An 8,531-nucleotide genomic window follows, 5' to 3' on the forward strand; every position below is an offset into this window, starting at 1 on the left:
GGACGTGGTAGCACATGCCTGTAATCCCAGCTACTTGGGAGGCTGAGGCAGGAGAATTGCTTGAACCCAGGAGGCGGAGGTTGTGGTGAGCTGAGATGATGCCATTGCACTCCAGCCTGGGCAACAAGAGCAAAAATCTGCCTCAAAAAAATAAAATTAAATTTAAAAAACTAATAAAATAAAAGAAAATAAATAAATAAATAATAAAATAAAATCAGGCCAGCTGCAGTGGCTCACTCATGTCTTTAATCCCTTTGCACTGTAACCCCTAAGTACTTTGGTAAGCCAAGGCAGGAGGACTGCATGAGGTCAGAAGTTCAAGACTAGCCTGGGCAACATAGAAGTTTAAAAAAAAATTAAATTTAAAAATAGCCAGGTACAGTGGTGCACACCTGTAGCCCCAGCTACTCAGGGCTGAGGCAGGAGGACCACTTGAGCCCAGGAGTTTCAGGCTGCAGTGACCTCTGATCGGAACCTGGGAGTTTGAGGCTGCAGTGATCGATTATCGTGCCACTGCACTCCAGCCTGGGTGACAGAGTGAGATCCTGTCTCTAAGTAATAATGATGATGATAAATGAAAAAATAATAATTTTTATTATGTTGGTGTTATTAACAAAATTTACTGAGCCCTTCCTAGATGTCATGCACTATACTAAGTACTTTACAAGCATTAAGTAATTTCACCCTTTTAAGGACCGTTTGAGGTAACTGTGATGATTATTCCCACCTCAGAGATGCAGACACTAAAGCTCAAAGAAGACAAGTGTCTTGCCTGAGGTCTCACGGCTGGTGAATGACTGGGCTGTGACTCAAGCCAAGAGCTGTTTGTCTCCGCGACTCTTAAAGACTCTTTTTTTTAAACCAGCATGCTATTCCATTTCATGGTATTCTCTTTTTCTCCCTCATTAGCAGATTTCTACAGATCCCACACGACTCTACTGTTCCTGTCCCAATTTATTTTTGCCTGAGTCTCCCCACTTTGGGCAAAAGCCTTGCTTGAACTATATCAATAGCTACAATGACTGAAAATTGTGTCACATATCACATAGAATCTCTGTTCCCAAGGTACCCAGAGAGACTGAAATAGGTCCGTTAACAGTCGTGTGTTTTACATTCCACTTGGAGGGTTAACATTCAGGGTCACCCTTCTTTTGAGCCTTAAAAACCAGGGGTATCAAAGTAATGAGGGAGTGTGAGCATTCCATGGAGTTTGGATTAATGATCTGTGAGCCTGTGTTCAGTCCTGAACACAAGTCGTTCTTAGAGTTCAGCCTGGCAAGAACACTCAACAAGAATCCCGGTCAAAAGAAGTCTCGGTCATTTAATGACAAAGGATAACTGGACAACCTACCACCAGCAATTTATTTTTAGACCAAGCTAAGTCATACTTCTATCCATGACCTCACCCCCATGACTCTCCTGCCCCGCACCCAGTTACTGTCTTCAGCTCTACGATGCAAACATTCTGCAGATGTGTCTCTGCCCTGCAAGATTCCCTAGACAGCTTTACCTTGACTACAGATATGTCAATGTCTGCCACCATAGAAAGGTCTCTCTGCAGACTGAGCTGATGCTAGCTTCTTCCACCAGGACCCATTCTTTCACTGTGCAAACTGTCCCCCAAGCTCCTGTGCTCCAATAAGACCTTTCCATTCATTTCAGCAATGTCCTACTGAGCTTCCACTCTGGGTTGGGTACCAGGCTAGGCTGGGGACAGAAAGATGAATGAGACCCATGCCTTATGAGACACATGATACTCACAGTGAGGAGAAGAGAGCAGGTGACTTACACCAAAACAAAAATAATAATGTTTTACATCCAATAATATAAGAATAAACAAGACACAGAGGAAGGGGTTATTTCTTCTCTTCGGAGAGAGTAGGAAACAACAAAGATACATTTCTACAGAGAAGGTCTTTAAAGGATGAATAGGAGTTTTCTAGGGAGAAAAGGAGAAAAGGTCATTTCTGGCAGAGCCAACCAAAGCAGACAATTCTGAAAGTGAATATTTGACAGGAGCTGCAGAGAGGGAAGAAGGCAACACATAATTCAGTAAAGTGATTGTGTTGAACATGGAACAGCAGAGGGGTTGGAGACGAGCATAAGAACTTGCGATGGTTCCCTGACCACCTTGCTTATTTTTGTAATTTTTTTTTTTTTTTTAGATTTTGAAATAATTTGATCCTAACAGGAAAGTTGTAAGCTTGGTATAAAGAGCTCTCATATACAGGCTGGTGTGGTGGCTTACGCCTGTAGTCCCAGCATTTTGGGAGGCTAAATTGAGAGCATTGCTTGAGGCCAGGAGGTCGAGACCAGCCTGGGCAACATATCAAGACCCCATCTCTACAAAAATAATAATAGTAATTTAAAAATTAGCCAAGCATGGCGGTGCTCACCTGTAGTCCCAGTAACTTGGAAGGCTGAAGTGGGAGGATGGTTTGAGTCCAGGAGGTCGAGGCTGCAGTGAGCTGTGACTGCCACTGCACTCCAGCCTGGGCAATAGAGTGAGACACTGTCTTAAAAAAAATTCTCATAAACCCGTTTTACCTAGTCTTCCTAAAATCATCAGTATTTTACCACACTTGCTTTAGCATCTTTTCTTCATATATACATATTGCATTTGTATTTTTTTATGAATTGTTTGAGAGTGAGTTGGGGTCATGATATTCCTTTACCCCTAAACACTTCAGTGTGTATTTCGTAAGACCATGGTCATTTTCTTAGGTAACTACTATATAAAGTCAGGAAATTGACATTGACTTAACACCATTATCTAATCCACAAACCTTATTAATATGTCACCAATTTTCCCAATAATTTCTTTTATAGTAACAAAAAGAAAATGTTGACCGCCTGTATTAGTCCATTTTCACACTGCTATAAAGAACTGTCTGAGACTGGTTGATTTATAAAAAAAAAAAAAGAGATTTAATTGACCCACAGTTCTGCATGGCTAGGGAGGTCTCAGGGAACTTACAATCATGGCAGAAGTGGAAACAGGCATGTCTTACATGGCAGCAGGCAAGAGAGGAGAGCAGGGGAAACAGCCACTTATAAAACCATCAGCTTTCATGAAAACTCACTCACTATCACAAGAACAGCATGGAGGAAAGAGTCCCCACGATCCAGTCACCTCCCACCATGTCCCTCCCTTGACACGTGGAGATTACAATTAGAGATGAGATTTGGGTGGGGACACAGAGTCATACCATATCACCACCCTATTTAGAATTGGGACTCCACCCTTCTCAACATGCCCTGTGCCCTGGCTCTGCTTTTTCTTTATAGCATTTTCTGACCTCTAACATGTAGCATTATTCCTATTTCTAAAATGTCTCTCCCTTCCCACCATCCCACTAGAATGTAGATCTATGAGGTCAAGAACTTTTGTCTATTTTGCTCACTGTCGTATCCTCAACACCCAGGAGAGTGATTGCCACATGAAAGTTATTCAATAAATAGTCTGAATGACTGAATGGCCAAACTGGAGGTATCTCTTCCCAACCCCCTCTTCCTCTTATTTTTTTAAGCAAAAAACAATAGGATATCGTTTCATGCCAAGAAAACTGAGGATCCGTGTTAGTGTTTTTCTTCCTTAAAGTTCTTGCTTGGGGTTTTCTTATTTTGCCTCACTATAGGTACATAGGGTATATTGCAAGGGAGAAGGCTATCCCCAGAACAGCTAGGGCTTCTTCTAAGAATAGCCCAAGTCAACTGAATCTCCCTTGGGACTTCTATACAGATGTGAAAGTCCTTGACATGCAGTGGTATCTATCCCTCTGCAAACAGAGTGAGCATCTTTAGATCTAATAGAAAGATTAAAAAGAAGATCCCCAGCTGGAAGGTCAATGTATAGATTCCACAGTTAAATCAAGCTACATTCTTAAGCACATGGGACACAAATCTTGCGTTAAATCAAAGACTTAATCCAAGTTAAGCCACCCTGGATGAGGAACTAGAGCTAGAGACATGTAATTAACACCAGCCAGTCAGCACCAACTGCTCCAGCTGACAGGTCCACAGCCTGGAAAACCTTGTTGCAATTTCCAGGAGGGCTTTAGGGATGCTTGTTCTCAAGTTCCAGAGATGGTGGGCTTTGCTTCTTTCCATCTGATCTCAACTACTGATCTCCAAGCTCCCTGCACTCCAGCCCCACCAACCTCCTTGCCACTTCTCAAACATGCCAAGGACACTTCCACTTCAAGGTCATTTGTACCTGCTGTCTCCCCAGGCTCCCTTTGGACTTTGCTCAAATGTCACCTCTCTCTATTTATTTCTATAAGCCTCTCTCCTCCTTGTCACCTGCTATTCCCTTCCCTGCTTTATCCTTTCCCACCACTCTTATCCCACCTGACACACTGCACATTGTACTTATCCATTTACTCTTTCTTCCCCTAAGAAACCCCATGAAGGCAGGACTCATGCTTTCTCATTCAATGTTCCCTCACTAATCATCTATAACAGTATGTAGCATATTTCAGGCACTCAGTGCCTAAATGCTGAGTTAATTTGTATGCTAGTTATCTGATTGATTGATTGATTGATTGATTAGGTGGTTAATTAAATGGTTAATTAATTTACCTCCTGAGGCTGGGCCCCCGTATGGCCACCTAGCTAAGAAACACCATCAAACCCGGGGCTGGGTATTTCGGTTATGAAGGGGAATAAGAGCTACCTAGAAATGCCCTAACTCCAGATGTCTTCAATATTCTGAGACCTGAGTCTCTGTTATAGGTTGGTGTCCTTGGGATAAAGTTGAAGTTCTCTGTCCCTTTGGTTCTTATCTTAAGGAATTCCATCTTCCACCCCTGAACTGCTCATCTACCCTCCAGTGAACTAGAACTTTTGTCAGCTCCTCAAAGTCACCAGGTTCTTGTCACATATGACGTCTCTTCCTAGAACAGTCCTCTCCATCATGCCATAGTCTTCAACCCTGGCTAGCGCCTACTCCCCAGGTGTCCCCTGTCTGCACTCACCACACTCTTCCTGCAGTGAATCACCAGACTGTGGGTTCCACGAAGCCAGAGCCCTTGCCTTCTTCTTCCCCATGGTATCCCAGTGTCTAGGGCATTGCCAGATTCATGCTTGAATATCATCTTATTTGAATATCATCTAGGAGTTATCTTATTTCACAGATGGAAGTTATGAACTTTTCACACACCTAATGTATGGGATTTTTCACACTAAACAATCCTCCAATTCTCTGTGGATACCAATTGGGTATTCTATAATTAAATTAAACTTTGGCACTGCCTACCTGGAGTTACCGTCAGACCCCATGAGTGAAGGGCTCCAACCCACAAGAAGGCCCCCAACTTCTGAGGCCAGTTGCAAATCCCAGGTTGCTACCTGTACTCCTGAGCAACGAGCTATAAATCAGGGGTTCCTGCAACCCACTCTCAGGTTTGATAATTTGTTAAAATGACTCACAGAACTCAGTAAAGTATTTTAATTACTACTACTGGTTTATTATAAAGGATGAAAGTCAATAACACCCCAGTGGAAGGGAAGCATAGGGAAAGGTATGGGAGAAGGGCCCCAAGCACACCAGCCTCCCAGCTGCATGTGCTCACCAACTCAGAAGCTCTCTGAACCCCATCCTTTAGTATTATGGAGGTTCCACTACATAGATGTAATTAAACCATTGGCTATTTGGTGATTAGGTCAATGGTTGTTGACTTCAGCCTCTCTCCTCTCCATGTGGTGGGAAGTAAGCGTTGGGGTGGACAGTGAGTCTAATGGCTCCTCCAACCTTTTAATCATGAGGTTGGTTTCTCTATAGCCAGCCCCATCCTGAATCTATCGAGAGCTCACCACGAGTCCCCTCATTTGCAGAAACTCAGGAATCATTGAAAGGGACTTGTTATGAACAACAAAAGATGCTCCCCTAAACCCATCATTCAGGAAATTCCAAGGGTTTTAGAAGTTCTGTGCCAGGAACCAGGACAAAGACTAAATATATACTTGTTCCTTTATCACAGAGGTTAAATGTAGTATAGTGGTAAGACCACAGCTTTGAAGACCATGAGTTCAAATCCCAACTCTTCCACTTAATGGCTATGTGACCTTAAACAAGTTATTTTAGCTCTCTAAATCTTTTTCTCATTTATAAAATGATGATCATGCTAAATTTATAATTCATTCAACACCGTTCTCCAGGCTAGGAATATGGCAGTAAACAACAGATTGGCCCAAAGTGATATTCGCGCCAAAACCCAAATAGTGAGAAGGATTTTGCCACCTTGAGCCTAAAAGGAAGAACCTTCAAGGCAGAGGGAATACCATGCCTGAAGGTGCTGAGGCAGGAACAACCTCATAGTGTTCAGGAAAGATAAAAGAAGGCCAGGCCGCCAGGCACGGTGGCTCACACCTTTAATCCCAGCACTTTGCGAGGCCGAGGCAGGTGGATCACCTGAGGTTGGGAGTGCAAGACCAGCCTGACCAATATAAAGAAACTCTGTCTCTATTTAAAAAAATACAAAATCAGCCAGGCGTGGTGGCACATGCCTGTAATCCCAGCTACTCAGGAGGCTAAGGCAGGAGAATTGCTTAAACCCGGGAGGCAGAGGTTGCAGTGAGCTGAGATCATGCCATTGCACTTCAGCCTGGGCAACAAGAGCAAAACTCTGTCTCAAAAAAAAAAAAAAAAAAAAAAAAGAAGGCCAGTGGTGCCTCTGGCATCCCCAAAAGCAAGCCTCCAATACCACGAAGGTACACAGGGCCACTTGCCCTGCACCTACTCAGCTCCTGATCTACCCAACTCCAGACCCCAAGGTCCACCTCTAGCTCTGAAAAGGAGCACAGCTTCTCCAGCCACATCTGCCTGATTTTGCCTCAACTGCAATTGGAATCTTTCTCTGATTGTCTCCCCTGGGTATGTCCCCTAGCCTGACCTTCTCAATCCCCCACTTCTGTGCCCTACCATCCCCTTAAGTGATACTGTCAGCCAGGTTTGCCTGGCTCTCAAGCTGCAAATCTCTAGGACAGAAGTCAATGGGTAACTAGAATAAGAAAATGTGAAGGACTAGAACTCCAGATCTTGATGCTACTGGTATTAGTTAGGTCAGAGAAGACAATAATTTGACATCCTAGGAACCCAAATTTCCATCCCCCTCTAACTCCACTCTCCAATGCTAAATTCAATGGCTTATACCAATGCTATTTTATTCTTAATCAGTGTCTGCTTCATCTGGTCCCTTTACAGTACTGATTCTCAACCAGCGGCAATTTTGCTCCCTAAGGGACATTCGGCAATATCGGGAGACAGTTTTGGTTGTCACAATTAGGGGTGGAGGGTGCTCACATTTAGTGGGTAGAGGCCAGGGATGCTGCTAAACATACAGCAGTGCACAGGACAGCCTGCCCCTGCCCCCAACAACAAATTTTCCTGCCCAAAATGCCAACAGTGCCAAGGTTGAAAAATGCTGCTTTTAAGAAACACAGCTCACCCTGCATAAACAACAAACATATATATAAAGAGATGTTAAAATGTATTTGTATGCAGATAAATGCAAATTAAAACATTAATGAGATATTTCACACCTTGCATGCAGACAAAGTTCAAAAAGGACAAATATTGGCAGAAAAGTGGGGACACAGGAACCCTCAGGCACAGCCGGTGGAGGGTATGCTGGTGTGACCTGTTACTATTTAGTCAAAGGAAGATTCACAGATGCAAGGACCAGCAGTTCTACAAGAAAGTCTTACAAAGCTCTTTAGAAAGACACATACAGAAATAATCATTGCAAGGTTATTTGTGGAAGGTGGAGGTAACGAGGTTGTCTATCATTGGGGAGCTAGGCAGATAAAAGTGGATGAGCAAATACCATGGGGTATTAGAAGTGACCTTTTTCTTTTTTTCATTTTTCTTTTTCTTTTTCTTTTTTTTTTTTGAGATGGCGTTTCACTCCAGCCCAGGCTGGAGTGCAGTGGCGCAATTTCAGTTCACTGCAACCTCCATCTCCCAGGTTCAAGTGATTCTCCTGCTTCAGCCTCCTGAATAGCTGGAATTACAGGTGCCCGCCACCACACCCAGCTAATTTTTTGTATTTTTAGTAGAGAGGGGGGTTTCACCATGTTGGCCAGGCTGGTCTTGAACTCCTGACCTCAGGTGACCCACCCACCTCGGCCTCCCAAAGTGCTGGGATTACAGGTATGAGCCACCGTGCCTGGCCAGAAGTGACATTTTAGATGTACAAATAGCAATAGAGATGGACCTTACAGCTTTAATGTGAGGGGGGGAGTTAAAAAAAAAAAAAAAAAACACCATGAGACGATTAGTACAATTCCACATGCATCAATCTTTTTCGAAGTGTACACACTGGGAGAGTAAATTGGCACATGTACTTTGGAAATTTATTTGATAGTATTTACTAAATCTCAATATAAATACTTTGAACCAACAATTCCACTCCTGGAATTATACTCAAGAGTTAGATATGAGTGTTTGTGTCCACCAAAAGACATGTACATATTTAATCCATAATAGCCCCAAACCAGAAACAGCCAGTTGTTAATAAAGAAGCTGAGGT

At 43.2% G+C, this 8,531-nt stretch overlaps 1 long non-coding RNA gene across 1 annotated transcript in view; it reads right to left on the reverse strand.

Moving 5' to 3' along the window:
• The window catches only part of LOC131382340 (uncharacterized), an 83,188-nt gene extending 80,696 nt beyond the window's left edge, over positions 1-2,492 (reverse strand). Inside the window, exon 1 of the long non-coding RNA XR_009211743.1 lies at positions 2,397-2,492. This is a non-coding gene — a long non-coding RNA (uncharacterized LOC131382340). The remainder of the gene's footprint in view (positions 1-2,396) is intronic.
• Positions 2,493-8,531: the final 6,039 nt, after the last annotated feature.

The sequence above is a fragment of the Hylobates moloch genome, unplaced genomic scaffold (genome assembly GCF_009828535.3).
Source record: "Hylobates moloch isolate HMO894 unplaced genomic scaffold, HMol_V3 SCAFFOLD_23, whole genome shotgun sequence".
Taxonomy (NCBI): domain Eukaryota; kingdom Metazoa; phylum Chordata; class Mammalia; order Primates; family Hylobatidae; genus Hylobates; species Hylobates moloch.